This window comes from Pleurodeles waltl, chromosome 3_2, assembly GCF_031143425.1.
Source record: "Pleurodeles waltl isolate 20211129_DDA chromosome 3_2, aPleWal1.hap1.20221129, whole genome shotgun sequence".
NCBI classification, from domain to species: domain Eukaryota; kingdom Metazoa; phylum Chordata; class Amphibia; order Caudata; family Salamandridae; genus Pleurodeles; species Pleurodeles waltl.
This window is the reverse complement of record NC_090441.1, coordinates 43,721,157-43,738,898: the sequence shown is the minus strand read 5'-3', so window position 1 is coordinate 43,738,898 and position 17,742 is coordinate 43,721,157.

The window sequence follows — 17,742 nt, the reverse complement described above, 5'->3', positions numbered from 1 at the left end:
CAGAAAAGAAGGCTTGTGACAAGTCTATGACAGTGAACCAATCAGCATCACATGGAATCTGAAACATAATCACAGCTGTATTTGGCACCACGGGGCAACATTTGATTACAATGTCAATTATTTTTCTCAAGTCCTGGACAATTCAAACCTTCCCACAGAGCTTTTTCAATCCCATTATCGGGGAATTACATGGGCTGCTCAACACTTCTTTCAAGACCCTTTGGTTTACAAACTCTGCAATTATATGAGCAACCGTCATAAGGATATCTTGTGGCATGTGATACTGGGGAATCAGAGGAATAGTTGCGTTCGGCTTTACAGGAACTTTAACTAGCTCAACTCCCTTTATCAGACCAATCTCTTTCCCTGTCAAATCACACAGTCTCTCTTTAACCGTTCCCTGTAAATCAGAAGGAAAGCTTCTTCACTGTGAACACTGGAAAGAAATTAATCAGGGGGTACTCCGTACTCCTCATTTATTGTCTCACACTTGGGGGGTTATTCTAACTTTGGAGGAGGTGTTAATCCGTCCCAAAAGTGACGGAAAAGTGACGGATTTACCACCAGCCGTATTACGAGTCCATTATATCCTATGGAACTCGTAATACGGCTGGTGGTATATCCGTCACTTTACCGTCACTTTTGGGACGGATTAACACTCCTCCAAAGTTAGAATAACCCCCTTGGTCTCTGGAGCTGGGTCATCCTCATCATCACTATTCGTCTGTATCTCGATTTCGTCATTTGAACAAGTGATCAAGCACCTGGTTTTACACAGCAAGTCTCTTCCCAATAGGGATACCGGACTTGAATCACAGACTACGAATTTGTGCATTCCTTTAATGTCACCAATTTTAACCTGAACTAGTTCTGTAATTGGGTTGGTCAAACACTGATTCGCTACTCCTACAATCTGGACTGACTTTCCTGAAAGGGGCAAGTTCGGAACTTCTGCAGTTCTCACAGTAGAGCGTGCAGCTCCTGTGTCAACCAAGATTGAAACCTTGTGACGCATTACCTTTCTCTTCACATAAGGGCCTTTCTGATCTACTTCTAAAGAAGCTGCAAGCACACATTCCTCTTCATCCGAACTCTGACTCACCCAGTCATCGTTTATTCCATCCTCACTGTGTAACAGGAATTGGCGTACTGTGTTATTACTCTGGTTAAACTTCTGACCTGTGACCTGTTGAGGAAGCATCACCTGCTGCTGTTCCGTTGGGTTTTGAGGTAGTTGGATTTGCTGTCTAGGCACCATTTGAACTTGTTGTTGCATTGGCTGCAACTGTGTCATATGCGCACGCGGCATTTGCACCTGCTGCATGGGTTGAACATTTTGCATTTGATTCACATTATTATGAAAATTTGGATTATGAACTCACATTCTCGGTCCTCTCATGTTTTGAAACGAATTGATGTCGCTTGTTTGTTGAACAGCACCTTCCTGTACCATCATCGGACACTCTCGCTTTCAATGTCTGACCGCTCCACAAGCATGACAAGACAACAATCTCCTCATTCCCTGTACATCACTCTGAACCACTACAGTATTCAAATCGGGGCTATGGTTTCCATTACCAATTCCTCCACGACCTCTAACTCTCATCTGATTTTAAAACACCACATTTTTCTGCTGCTGCTGTGGAAAATCTCCCTGCATCCCTGTTTGTGACGCTTTAATCTGCATCACCATCGCCTTTTCTTTCAGCTTTCTCTGCTTCAACTCAATCTCGTCACCACAGTAGTTTGCATACTGCAACACCTCATCAATCGGCTTTGCTTGCCAGCAAATCAAACGACTCTTAATCATCTGACTAATTTCAGGTCTCAATCCTTCCACAAATCTGAACACAAAATTAATCATGTCTTTCGGCTAAATTGTCTCTGTACCACTGTAATGCTTAAACGCCTGCAACAATCTTTCATAATATGCATGTATTGACTCCTTTGCTTCCTGAGCTGTCCTGTCGATTCTCTGCCAGTCAATGTTTTTGAGCGACATTCTCATTTTCAAAAATTAAATCGCTTTATAATAATTTTTCATAACCTCAGAAGACGGCACACCTGTATTAAGATCTCTCTCTGGCTCTTTTGTTGGCCAGTTTATACTCCTCTTGCACTCCATCAACAAATCAGCTGGAAGTACTATCTCTAATAGAGAGTTCAAGTCTTCCCACAGGCACTTTGCAAGTTTCACAACCTGTCTGTCGGCTGATACCATTCTACCGCCTTCTCTCTCAACCTGGGATAATCATTTGTAAAGGACAGAATGTCACTTCTGCTCCAAGGGACATGAACAAAATTCCCTCCTGGAATCTCTCTCATTGATAAAACTTTTACCGGATCATTATCCTGCTGCATATTCGCAGTAAGATCCGCAGAATCTCTTTCCCTTTTATCTCTTTTCTTTACCCATCTGCCATCCCATTTGTCTAATGCTCCCTGTGTCTGGACATTTTGAAGTAACTCTCTAAGATGTGCTTTCAGTCCAGCAGATCTCATGTGTTCAAAGTCTTTTGTGTCAAAATCTAATCTGTAACTCCTTTTCAAATGCTTTGTTTTCTCTATTTCTATGATGTACTTTTCTGCCAGATCTGCTAGCCTCTGATACACATTGCTCACTTCTCTCCTAATCTTCGGGCATAGATATCTCAACTCTGCTTCTATGTAGGACTCTAGTCTGTTCACACCCATAGTTCCTTCAATGAGCTCACCTGCTTCCATTCCTAGTCTCATATAGATTAAGTACTCCTCTCCCCTCAGAGCACTTTGCTGGGTATTCAGCTTGTCTACCCATTCAGTCAGTTCTTGGGCAGTCCAACCTTGCAGCAAAATGTTTTTAGGCTGAGTATTCGGCAACAGTTGCACAACTGTATGTGAAGACTGCGGTATCAGTAATTTCAGGCTCTGATTAAAGTTCAACCCTATTGCGGTATCCGGAACACCTTCAATGGACTAAGCTCTAGCAAGGATCTCGATCCGTCAAAGGTCTGTCCCATAGGAGAGACTACTCGGATAGTCTAATTAAGTCCTCCCCTCATTGTATTCTGACTCAGGACTCCCTGTCCATTTGTACTGTTATTCTCTTGTGCGAACAAAGGTACAATTGGTCCAATGGTGACAGGCACAGAAATAGCATCTGGGCTTGGTCTGACATTCAAGTTCTGTGGGTGTATAATTCCTGTATTCTGGCTCATCAGTGCAGGCATATCTGACTGTGTCCCTATTATCGGAGTGTACTTTGACATTGCTTGTGACGGCAGTAAAAGTGGAGGTGGCTCTGTCTGAACCAGTATCATTTTTGGGAAAACCTATCCTTACAACACTATTAGGTCTGTTTCCACAATAGGTGCATCAGAGTAAATTCTCTGAACATTTGGCTATGGCACCTGGGTTTTTGTTACTGGAGTAATAGGTGTATTAAGACTGCTCTGCATTGGGCTCTGTGTCAGACTAGGATCAATCTGCACTGGACTTGTTGTCACGTTAACCTGTATTGGTGCTGAAGGATATACATTAGTGGTCGGACCACTCTCTTGTGCTGCATATGGTGGGGGACGATTTCTCAATAACTGTAAAATAAACTCATCGTCGTCTGACTCTTCCTCAAGTGTGAGGGATCCTCTAGACTCCTTTGATCTCCGCTCTCTACTCTCGGAAGGGCTTCTGTTTGTCTTTGGCTTTTCTTCCTTCTCTCTTGCTGTCGCAGGAAACAATTTAATCCCCTGTAAAGTCTCGGTTCTCCAAAACCTCTGATCACTGTCCCATCTAGCCTTCGCTAGTGTCTTTTCTGTCTTTCTCATCCTCATATGAAACTTCTGTTGCTGTTGCTGTCTGGCTACTAATTCCCAGATCGCTAATGCCTCGATCTGTGCTGGTCTCAGAGGGGGTTTCAGATCATAAAACACCCTCCTCAGATTCTCTAAGCTCCTCAAATAAAATGTTCTGTAAGCAGGAAACGCTAAGCTCCCATCTTTCTCTGTCACTTTTCACTATTGTTTCAACACCCTTTTCTTCGATTACAATGTAAGCTGGCGTACCTTCTGACAGTGCAATATCCCCTATACGTGTTGTAATGTACGTATCTCCCCTTAAAGCACTCTGTAAAGCTTTGAACAATTTCATTTTTGCAACTTTAATGTTTTCTAATTCAAATCAGGAAGTGACTTTTAATCCCAGAATTCTCTTCACCCACCTTCTCAACCAATTGCACTTCATGGTTGTCTGCCAATCCGTGAGCGACCCTTATCACTAACCAACCTATCCCAGTGCGGCTCCAATGATGTCACACTCACATGTACTGCGCTGACAAAGTCATGGGGCTTGTCCTCCCAAACTCAGATTCACACTAGACCAGAGGTCTCCAAACGTTTTAATGCTGCGCCCCCCCAGTTGAAAAATAAACATCATTGGGTCCCCCTCAGAATTTTTCACAATTATTTTATAAACATGGAAATGTTTAAATATGTCTAAACCTATTTAAACATTGCAGTTAAGTACTGTTACCTTTTAAAAAACTGCATTAACATGCTTCTACTTAAAACAAAGGCCTGTTACCTGTATAATATTTATTTTGGCCAGAGTCTGGAGCCTCCCCTGGGATCACTGCAGGACCCCCTAGGGGGGCCCACCCCCCAGTTTGAAGACCTCTGCACTAGACTAATGCAAAACTAGTGCGAACACTAAACAAAATCAAAAACCCAATTTGTCCGTTTACTACAGGTAAGGTAACGCAATTGCTTCAGAAACCTTACGGATTTTTCACTAACGGCATTTTCGCTCTAAAAGCTACTCCTTCTTTCTCAGTTTCCCTGATTCACAAGCAAAATTAGACCCGCACATTTTACCCTCATCTGATCAATGGGTCTATCCTGGTGCACATAGGACTGGCCAGATTTCAGTTAAAAATTTATTTAACTCACTTTGACTCGCTCTGACTTGTCGACCACACCCGTTCGACCTATTAACCAGACAAATTACAACAAAAACCAAAAGTCATATTTATACTCTGTTTGCGCTGGATTTGCGTCATTTTTAGGGTTGAGCCTGCGTCGCAGGCGCTTACGCATGCGTATCGCTAGCGAGACGCCTTAGAAGTTAGAAAAGGGCTCAGAGCCCCGTCCACGTCACGTCAGTGTCTTTCATTGGTTCGTGGGCTTGCCTGGTAAAATCTGCTTGCTTTCATTAGTGGAAGGCATGCATACGTCATGCCTTTTCCGGTGGTTACCCTCCTCGAGCGCAGCGACCAAGTACTGAAAACATGCGTGGCTCGCTGTTTCCTGTCAGGTTTGTGGACTACTTTTTCTCTATTTTCTCAGCGCGATCTCGCTTGTTATATTTTGGCGCTAGGCATGTCTAGCGCCAAAATATTGGAGTTAAAATCATTTTTTGCCTGCGGAAAACTACCTTGCATCAATGAGATGCAAGGTAGGCATTCCTGGGCAAAAAATGACTCAAAGGGCCAGGCACTTTATTTATCCTCCCGTGCAAAAATCACGCACAGGAGGGAGGCGGGCCTAAATAATGGCGCTAAGCTTGCTCAGCGCCATTATTTAATGCCTGGGTCAAGGCAGGCGTTAGGGGACCTGTGGGCCTATTTCCATGGTGGAACACCATGGAATAAGCCCACAGGTGCCCTCTCCAGACCCCAGGGACACTTCCACCCATACCAGAGGGACAGCGGAGGATGGGGGACCCCATCCCAGGGAAGTAGAGGTAAGCACAGGTAAGTAGATTATTTTTTTCTAAAGTGCCATGGGGGAGGGCTTACTTGGGCCCCCCTACCAAGCACTGTGTCCAATGGCCATGTCCAGGGGACATAAGTCCCCTGGGCATGGCCATTGGGCAGGGGGGCATGACTCCTGTCTTTACTTAGACAGGAGTCATGTCCATGGGGGTTGTGCATTTAACAATGGCGCTAGTCAGGTTAGAGTCATAATTTTGACTCTAACCTGACTAGCGCCATTATTTCATGTACAACCACCAGTTTTACCTCCGCCTCTCCTACCTGGTTAGCATCATGTATTTTGTTGCTAACCGGGCCTTAGCACCGGCTTGCTCCATTCCTTAAATATGTTGCCCGGCTGGTGTTCTGGAATGGCGCTAGCCGGCGCTATACTTTTTGATGCAAACCTGCGCTAACGCTGGTTTGTGTCAAAAAGTATAAATATGGGCCCAAGTGTCTCATACACTTTTCAATATACTCCGGAGTCTTAGACCATGCAGGGTCCGTACACCAACAACCACGTGGACAATTTTTTAGCACAAAGTGCCACACACATGTGAAGTTCAACGGCTTCCCTACTCTCACACTTTGGAGTAAGCAACTCCTTCTACAACTTAATTTAGAGTATGCAAACTCCCTAAACCCTCATAAATATCATAATTCACCTGCAATTTGCATTAGCTTTGCAAGCGCAAAACCTACTTCGTTCATACCTTCACTAGAACGCCGAGAACATCCTCAATCACTGGCAAGCTCCAAGATTCTGGGAAAGTCATTTTAAGTACTTAGGGGCACATTTTCTTTTCACTTTGTATCCTAGAATCTAAAATATCAAAAATTTCACCAATTTTAACCCAAATTATGAATTACTTTGTAGGAGGCTAACCCTTACCCCACTACCATCTCTGGGAGCATCTGTTATTCCTCACTAAGGGCCAGATGTAGGTAAGTATACAATTGCGACTTGCAATTTGCGAGTCATAGCGACTCGCAAATTGCAACTCGCAATACGAGATGCAGAAAGGTGTCCCAGACACCTTCTGTGACTCGCTATGGGGTCGCAAAGACCCACCTCATGAATATTTTGGAGGTGGGTCGCAGTTTGCGACCCCATAGCGAGTCTACGCACTCACAGGGATGGTGGCCTGCTGGAGACAGCAGACCACCATGTCCGTGACTGCTTTTTTAATAAAGCAGTTTTTTTTTTCTTTTTGCAGCCCGTTTTCCTTAAAAGAAAACGAGCTGCAAAAAGAAAAAAATACCGAAACCATTTAGTTTGGTTTTTTTCAGAGGAGGCAGTGGTCCATAGGACTACTGCCTGCTCTGAAAAAAATTTTTTTGGGGCATTCACAAAGGGGAAAGGGTCCCCTGGGGACCCCTTCCCTTTTGCAAATGAGTCACCATCCACTTCAAGTGGATGGTAACTGCGAGTTGGTTTGCGACTGCTTTGGCGGTCACAAAGCAACTCAGCATCGTGATGCGGTCGCAAATAGGAAGGGGACACCCCTTCCTATTTGCGAGTCGGAATCACATTTTGCGAGTCGGTACCGACTCGCAAAATGCGACTCTGCATCACGATGCGACATGCGACATGCAAAACGGTTGCTACATCTGGCCCTTAGTATCTCTGGGACCAAATACCCTCATACCTATTTCTGGACTGTATGATGGGCTCTTAAGGAGCCCAACCATGTACCGGGTCTCTATGATGGGCTATTAAGGAGAAAAACCATCAATCTCTGTTACCATCTCTGTTAGCGCGTCAGACCTTTTTAAGTAAACTTACAAGGAGACACGTCTAGGCCGATGGACCTTTTGACTGCTCTTCAACTAGTTCCCACCATGTAACCTCGTACCAATACAAATCAATAGCAATAACAGTCAATGACATCAATAATTAATAGGAGTCAGTAATTTCCACACACCATGACCTCGCTGCCATGAATAACCACACCGTTATATAAAACGTATATTTATTTCTCTATATTAACAATGCTTATGTCATGTAACTTAGGCCCTCATTCTGACCTTGGCGGTCTTTTCGCAAGACCGCTGAGTTACCGCCGCGGTGAAGACCGCCGACCGCGGCGGTGTGCCGCTGTGCGCATTCTGACCGCTGGGAGCGTTCCGCCGGAAAACCGCCAGCAGCCACACTGGCGGTCGGCGGGAAAGTGGAGACTGGTCAACCTCCACCGCCACGCCAGCAGAACACCGCCCACAGAATTACGACCCACATTTCTGTGTGGCGGTCTTCTGTTGGCGGTCTTCTGTTGGCGGTCACGTCCCTATGGCTCCCGTCGCCTCCCGGAGGACCAACGCACAAGGTAAGTTGATCGTCCGTGAGGGGAGGGGGTGGGGGGGGTGTTGTGTGATGTGGGCGTGCATGGGGGTGTGCGTGTGAGTGTGTAGAGGGGGTGTGTGAGTGCGTGTATGCGGCCGGGGAGTGCTGCTGTGTCTATGGGTAATGTGTGCTGTTCGGCAGGTGCGCATGTCGGCATGTATGTGTGCGGGTATGTGTCCCCGTTGTGTATGTGTGTGTAGGGGGTGTGTATATGTGCATGTTGGGGGTGTGTGCATGTCGGGGTACATGTATGTGCATGTCGGGGTGGGGGTGGGGAGGGGGTTCGTACCACCTCTGGGGGGTGGCAGGGGGGTGGAGGGTGTGGGGGGAGGACTCGGGTGGGTAGTGGGGGGTGGGGGAGACCCCTATCAGTGCCAGGGAAGGAATTCCCTGGCCCCGATAGTGCTTACCGCCATGGTTCGCACGGCGGTTCCCGCCCGCAAGAAACCGCGGCGGTAGGCAGGGTCATAATACCCTTGGCGGTCTTGGGACGACCGCCGGGCCGGAGTGCGCAAACTCCAGCCCCGCGGTCATGACCGCCGCGGCGGTCGGAGTGGAGAAGTAGCGGTCGGTCGCGGCGGGGACCGCCGCGGTCAGAATGCCATTTTTAATACCGCCGGTCTGTTCGCGGTCCGACCGCCGTCTCTCCGCCGACCGCCAGGGTCAGAATGAGGGCCTTAGTCTCAAAATCAAATGATTAGCATACAGAAACAATACTGGCTGACCAAAGCGCCTAAAGAACCGCAATCTAATCAAAGCTTGAGCCACTACACATTCTAAGGTTACAGTAAAAATTAATAGCAAGAATAACTGCGCAAACGACATAACATACACTTAGATTTAGCAAAGAAAAGACATCAACTGTGATTACATGTAGCGAACATCATCAGTGAATAGCCTAACTTACATCAGATTAGAATAGCATGTTTAGACTTCATGCAAAACAATTTAGTCAACACAAATTTGGAAAAGCATCTAACTATGGTTCTATCGAAATCAGCAGTTGATACCTAGGAACAAAAGCAAATAGACATAACAATCAGTTACATTGTCTAATACCTGTCCTCAATATGGTTCAGCAAGCTGTGACAGTCTTCGTCAATAGGACATCAGTTCAGTACGCAAGACATCAGGAATCAGCATTAAAGTTCAGAAAAACAAAGTCTATTCGTGCACTTCAGAAAAAATAGAACTAATGGCGTCTGCGAAAAACAGAATAATTGTGTCCTCTTCTCAGTGCAGTCTGACTAAGTTAGATTTCCTAAAACTACTTCCCACGTCCTTATTGGTCAAAAAATCGCATGTTTGTACTTAGTCCAATGAAAATAAAACCCCAAATCTAAAGTTTTTACTACACGGTTCACATGTCGATGATTGGCTCCTCTTCTCCTCTTCTCGTAATTCGGCTTGTCAGGTATCAATATTGTTGCAGATTATACTCCAGTCAGTGCATCCATTGTTTTCTCCTGAAAAGGTCAGGCTTACACATACTACCTCAAACAATGTATCTCTAGCTAGTACATCATCTTCTAGCTAGCGGTTCTCATGAGAACGGATTTTTGCTACAAGCACTTGGTCAGCACAGTGGAAAATCACAACTTAATTATCTAAACAGCCATTTTATAAGTCACTTAAGAAATGCAGCTTGACATGAGGCCGTGCAACTAGGCCCAAGATTTCGCTAAATTAAGGCCTACAATTAATAAAGCTAATACATAATAAATAACCTTTAATATGACATATTACTACATTAATAAAACACAAGCTCAACATTTTATATTAATAAGCCATTAATAAGTACACTTCGTTAACAATGACAGCCATTCACGTGGGCGCAACTTCAAATGCATGGATTATTTTTCTCTAAGTTAATTCATCTTCTATGCAAATTCAACACTCAATATTCATACATGAATATTCATTAGTAAAATTCAGTGTTAACACCACTCAAGGACTTCTCTCCTAATACCTGGGAGACTGACGTGGCCAAACATCTGTAAGATACAGACTGGGCTAAAATACTGGACTATCCCCTCAAAGTGTCCTGTGGCTGCCACTTTAAGCACATTCAGAGAGCTTCCCTGGGAATGCATTCTTCCCATTGCTTGCCATTGGCTTTGTGGTTTGTAACTTACATTTACTTGCTTTTGATTTGCTAGCTGTATTTGTTTTAGGCTGTCCAGCCTGAGTTTGTCCCTTCCTTTGGGCAAACCTTATTTACAGTATCCTGTGAATGCTCCCTTTCTGTAAAGAGGTCTGTAAGTCTTGTTCTTTTCTCGCCACATTTGCTGTGCATTCAAAGAACAAGGTCAAATGTCAGGCTCTGTCTTTGAAGGGACCTTGGTGTTTTCTTTTCTTTCTCTGACTTCAAAGTGAGAGGATTCATGGGACAATCTTGCTGGATACTGGGGGTAGGAGAGATTGTTTTTATCATATGACAATATTTAAATGAACTGTGCAAGTATTTCAGAATATATCAGAATTAGGAACACAAATTAAGCACATTTTTTGTTAATTCTTAACTGTGTGGGGAACAAATACTTTAATATGATTAAAGCAATTCATTACACTAGGTGATGCCCAATCCAATAATACTTTACTTTGGCATACAGTGGCATAAAAGTCACATAACACCACAGTAAATATTAAATTCATAAACAAATTACATTAAAATAAATAAAAACAGAACACAGAAGATAATACACTCAAAGTACAGTTCCAAGTTAGAGTGTAAAAGCTAGTAAGTGCAAGTGCAACGACCTGGGGACATTGGAACTAAGCGTTCTTGGCTAGCTTCCTTCTGAAGCGCCACATTCCTCCGAGGAATTTGGCAACTGCAATAGCAATGGGCTGGCAAGGGTCTGATTTTAAAAACCTCATGGCTGCAGCATGATCTCAAGTCCCCAACCATGTGCATGTTCAAACAAGCCATTTCCTACCGAGGGAAGTATGAAATAGACATGCAAAGGGAACATAGGTGATGCAATTTCTACACATCATCATCCATCCACTGTATATTTTTATTAGTGTCTGAACAAATGTAATGGTAATTTCAATCAAACACGTGTCTGTAATAGCACTGTGCTACCACACCATGCATAGTCCACTCTGTGCCTTTCCACTCTTCTCTGCCCTACTCCACACCACTGCACTCTACTCTACACCATTCCACGCCACTGCACTCTGTGCCACAGCACTCTACTCCACTCTGAACCACTCTACTCTATGCCACTTCACGCTACACCTCTCTACTCTACTCTGTACCACTCTACTGTATGCCAATGCACTCTACATCATTGCACTGTGCGCCTCTGCATGCTACACCACTCCATTTTAGGCCACACCAATCTACTCTGCACAATTCCACTCTAAGCTACTCTGCAACACTGCACACTAAGCCCCTGCACTCTATGCCAATGTACTTTACTCTGTAACAATCAACTTCATGGCCCTGCACTCTATGCCAATTTATTGTATGTCACTCTAATCTACTCTGCACCACTGCATTCTATGCCACTGTACTCTACATCACTTTACTCTATGCCATTACACTCTATTCCATTCTATGCAACTGCACTCTACCCTGCACCACTCCACTCTATGCCACTTCACTCTACTCTGAAACAATCTACTGGACATCATTGCTTTCTACACCACTGCACTCCATGCCACTCTGCCCCACTCCACTCTATACCACTGCACTCTAAACCACTACACTCTAAGCCAATGCACTCTACACAACTGCACTGTACGCTACTGCACTCTACTCTGCACCACTGTACTCTATGCCACTGCTCTCTAGACCACTCTACTCCACTCTACACCACTCCACTCTATGGCACTCTACTCTGCAACACTGCACTCTCTTTCACTGAACTCTACAGCACTCTACTCTGTACTCTGCACCACTGTATGCCACTGCACTCTATGCCATTCAACTCTACTCTGCACTCTAAGCCACTGCACTCTACACTCTAATCTGCTCTACTCTATGCCACTGCACTCTATGAATATCTACTTTGCACCATTCCACTCTACACCACTGCTCTCTACTCTGCACCACTCTAATCTATTCCACAGCATTCTATGATGCTGCATTGTACGCCTCTGAATTCTATGCCGCTACACTCAGTGCCAGTGCACTCTACACCACTATATTCTGCAACACTCTACCCCATTCCCCTCTACTGTATGCCACTCTGCACAACTCCATACTATGCCTCTCCTAAGCCCAACACTCTCCACCACTCCACTCCACAACTCTCTACTCCACTCTTCGTTAACACTACGACTCTCTACGCCTCTCTCCTCTATACCACTAACTTTTAGCCAAGCTGAACAGCAAGCACTCTGGTGGACAACATGGCTGTAGCACATTGGCAAAGCCAATAGCTCTTGCATGGACGACACCTATGGCTTTGCCAATACTTGTTGGTACTATGAGATCCCGAAGACCCTGAAAGCACTGTGAATATGTGTCATTATTTTAAACATGCATTACAAACAGCATTATATAGGCTGCCACAAAGTGTGCATATACATTTAGATGAAAGATAAAAAGCACTTCTAAAGTATAGATTTAAATAATATACAGATTATACTTAGTGCAAACATTGTTTATAGCTGTCCATTAAAGCACACATTTCACAGCTCAGCTTGGAACACCCATACAGTACTTCTCTAGAAGAAAATGTCCTTGCCATCAGAAAGCTTCAAGTGACTCCATCAAGTAAGCCAATACAAGTTTCCAAACCCCTTTACATTTACAGATTTATAAATTGGGCACATCTGCATTCCTTTTGGGAAGCAGGCACCCTGGCAAGAAGGCCTGTTTCTTATCTGTCTGCCTCTTCCTCGGATCAGAGCACAGGAGAATCCTTGACTTACACTCCAGCTGGGGAAGCAGAATTGTCCTAATTACCTTTTGTCTTTAGCTAAAAGGCTAAAATTATAGACAAATGCAGAATGTTAATCCATGCATCATGGACTACGGATGGTAGGACTAAATTACTGACGGTCCGTGAAAATTACGGATGGGTGTTCACCCTAGTTTCGGGACATCAACAATTGCAGTACCTGGAATGGGGAATACCCTGCAGGGCTCATAATGACTGGGTCAAGGACAACAGGTTTTCCTTTTTTCAGGGCCTTGTCCCTGAACATCTTCCACTTTTACTGAGCAGGTGGGAGAAAGTCTGCGGGAATCTCTGTGGTTTCACCAAGTATAGTGAATAAGAGAAGCGCCCTATTGTATTGCAAAGTATTTGTAGGATACCTTGAATAAGAAATTATTATTTTTTTTATTGTCTAAAAACACATTCTTAATGTTCTGTCTTCATTTTATATTTATTATAATGGGGCTTCCAATATTCTTCTGTTTCACATAATGCTGAATAACTAAAATTATTTGTGATGGAAAGAAACCCCGATTCTGATAGTTAGTCATAAGAAGGATAAATCCTCTTCCAGATACAAGATGAAGGGCCAGATGTACGATCATTTCATTGTCCGAGTCTCTAACTGCGATTGATTCTGAATCGCAATTCGAGAGTAGCAAAGAGTAGCAAAATGAAATGTACTAATGTGTCTCAGACACATTTAACGATTCCCAATGGGATCACAAATGATCTACCTCGTTAATATTCATGCGGTAGGTCGCAATCTGCGACCCCATTGGGAATGACTGCACTCACAAGAATGGTGGTCTGCTGGGGACAGAAGACCACGTGTCTGTGACTGCTTTTTAAATAATGTCTAACTAACAGGTGCTGCTAGAGGAATCATTTAGATATAGTGTGTGTAAAAATACACTAGTCAAAAAGAGCCAATCTTCAATAAATGGACAAGATAACTCAGTACTGTTCTAATCCGATATATTACCAATCCATAGGACTCATAAAATTCAAAATGTACAACAGATACAATGAATGTATGTCCCATCACAAACAACACTGAATACAACCCCCTACATCACAATAATGTATCCTAACAGTCTGAAACAATAGATCTAAGCAGGGGTTCTAACCCACCCCTAAATCAAGTCTGTTGGAAATGGCCCTTTTTGCAGGGTTATCCCCAAACTTTTTGCCTTCTTCCTCCTATTTTTTGAGGTCTGTTTTTGCAGGTTTATTGTCTCTGCGCACTTTACCACTGCTAATCAGTGCTAAAGTGCAAGTGCTCCCTATAGAAATTGTACTGCTGATTGGTTTATCCATGATTGTCATATTTGATTTACTAGTAAAGTGCACTAGAGGTGCCCAGGGCCTGTAAATCAAATGCTACTAGTGGGCCTGCAGCACTGGCTGTGCCATCCACATTAGTAGACATGACTCAGACCTGCCATTGCAGTGTCTGTGTGTGCAGTTGTAAACTGCCAATTCGACTTGGCAAGTGCACCCACTTGCCCGGCCTCAACCTTCCCTTTTACTACATGTAAGGCACCCCTAGGTTAGGCCCTAGGTAGCCCTATAGGCAGGGTGCAGTGTATGTTTAAGGTAGGACATATACTAGTGTGTTTTATATGTCCTAATAGTGAAATACTGGCAAATTCGGTTTTCACTGTGCAAGGCCTATCTTTCTCATAGGTTAACATGGGGGCTGCCTTTAAATATCCTTAAAGTGCAGATTCTCTTTGAGAGCAAATAAAAATGTAGAGTTTAGGGTCTCTGAGCTCACAATTTAAAAATACATATTTTAGTGAAGTTGTTTTTTAGATTGTTAGTTTAAAAATGCCACTTTTAAAAAGTAGACATTTTCTTGCATAACCCATTCTGTGACTGCCTGTTTGTGGATCCCCTGTCTGGGTCAGTTTGACAGTTGGGCTGTTCACACCTCTCCTCTAGCCAGTGACACAAAGGTGGCTGGGGTGTAGCCTGCATATCTTGATTAGCCATCTGTGCTGGAGGGGAGGAGTGGTCACTCACACCTGAAAGGACTGTGCCTGCCCTCACACAACGCTGTCTCCGACCCCCTGGTGAGTGTCTGGGGCCTGGCTTGAACAAGGAAGGATCTTGCAAACACTTGAGACTTTGCTTTGAAGTTTGCCAACTTCAAAGGCAGAACTGGGTATAAGAAGAAGACCCAAAACCCCAGACTTTTAGAATCTTTCTGGAATCAAGAGGAACCTCTGCCCAGGAGTAGAGCTGAAGGAGGAGTACTGTCCCTTTGCTGTGTTGCTTTGTGGACCGGCCTGCAGTTGCTGCTTCTGCCTGAAAAGAGGGCAAAGGGTGAACTTTGCTGTGTGTCCTGCTTGAGAAAATTGTCCAAGGGCTTGGAGTAGAACTTGCCTCCTGTTGGAAGTCTCAGGGACACTAAAGACTTCAGTTTCCTTGACCTGCAGCACTGGGAACTGTGTGTTTTGTGCTGTTCAAGAGGTGAAAGCACTGCGCCGCAGCCAACGATCCTGTTGGCCTGCACCGTGACCTGCCGAGGCCACACGGAGTCGCATTGCCCTGCTTGGCGCTGAGACCCTGGTCTCCCCAACGCCGTCATTGGGCGACTTCACTGAGCCGCTGCTCGCACTGCGACCTGTGGGCCCCGCACTCTGGCATCGCCTGCTCACACCGCAGCCTGGGCATCCCCGACGATGCCGCTCCTGCTGACACCGGCGCTGCTGCCTGCACCGTGGCCTGTGGACACCGCTCGTGAGGTACATGAAGCACCGTCCCATCCTGCGCCGCAGCCCCAGTCCCCGACGCCAGCACCATCGACTCCTGTGTCGTCACCAGGCATCCTGCCTGCACCGTGGTCTGTGGACACCGCTCGTCCGTACACCAACAACCACGTGGACAATTTTTTAGCACAAAGTGCCAAACACATGTGAAGTTCAACGACTTCCCTACTCTCACACTTTGGAGTAAGCAACTCCTTCTACAACTTAATTTAGAGTATGCAAACTCCCTAAACCCTCATAAATATCATAATTCACCTGCAATTTGCATTAGCTTTGCAAGCGCAAAACCTACTTCGTTCATACTGTCACTAGAACGCCGAGAACATCCTCAATCACTGGCAAGCTCCATGATTCTGGGAAACTCATTCTAAGTACTTAGGGGCACATTTTCTTTTCACTTTGTATCCTAGAATCTAAAAAATCTAAAATTTCACCAATTTTAACCCAAATTATGAATTACTTTGTAGGAGGCTAACCCTTACCCCACTACCACCTCTGGGAGCATCTGTTATTCCTCACTAAGGGCCAGATGTAGGTAAGTATACAATTGGACCTTGCAATTTGCGAGTCATAGCGACTTGCAAATTGGAACTCGCAATACGAGATGCAGAAAGGTGTCTCAGACACCTTCTGCGACTCGCTATGGGGTCGCAAAGACCCACCTCATGAATATTTATGAGGTGGGTCGCAGTTTGCGACCCCATAGCGAGTCTAGGCACTCACAGGGATGGTGGCCTGCTGGAGACAGCAGACCATCATGTCCGTGACTGCTTTTTTAATAAAGCAGTTTTTTTTTTCTTTTTGCAGCCTGTTTTCCTTAAAGGAAAACGAGCTGCAAAAAGAAAAAATACTGAAACCATTTAGTTTCGTTTTTTTCAGAGTAGGCAGTGGTCCATAGGACCACTGCCTGCTCTGAAAAAATATTTTTTGAGGCATTCACAAAGGGGAAGGGGTCCCATGGGGACCCCTTCCCTTTTGCGAATGAGTTACCATCCACTTCAAGTGGATGGTAACTGCGAGTTGGTTTGCGACCACTTTCGCGGTCACAAAGCAACTCAGCATCGCGATGCGGTTGCAAATAGGAAGGGGACACCCCTTCCTATTTGCGAGTCGGAATCACATTTTGCGAGTCGGTACCGACTCGCAAAATGTGACTCTGCATCGCGATGGCCGTTTTGCATGTCGCAAACTGCGTTTTTCGCAGTTTGCGACATGCAAAACAGTTGCTACTTCTGGCCCTTAGTATCTCTGGGACCAAATACCCTCATACCTATTTCTGGACTGTATGATGGGCTCTTAAGGAGAAAAACCATCAATCTCTGTTACCATCTCTGTTAGCGCATCAGACCTTTTTAAGTAAACTTACAAGGAGACACGTCTAGGCCGATGGACCTTTTGACTGCTCTTCAACTAGTTCCCACCATGTAACCTCGTACCAATACAAATCAATAGCAATAACAGTCAATGACATCAATAATTAATAGGAGTCAGTAATTTCCACACACCATGACCTCGCTGCCATGAATAACCACACCGTTATGTAAAACGTATATTTATTTCTCTATATTAGCAATGCTTATGTCATGTAACTTAGTCTCAAAATCAAATGATTAGCATACAGAAACAATACTGGCTGACCAAAGCGCCTAAAGAACCTTAATCTAATCAAAGCTTGAGCCACTACACATTCTAAGGTTAAAGTACAAATTAATAGCAAGAATAACTGCGCAAACGACATAACATACACTTAGATTTAGCAAAGAAAAGACATCAACTGTGAATACATGTAGTGAACATCATCAGTGAATAGCCTAACTTACATCAGATTAGAATAGCATGTTTAGACTTCATGCAAAACTATTTAGTCAACACACATTTGGAAAAGCATCTAACTATGGCTCTATCAAAATCAGCAGTTGATACCTAGGAACAAAAGCAAATAGACATAACAATCAGTAACATTGTCTAATACCTGTCCTCAATATGGTTCAGCAAGCTGTGACA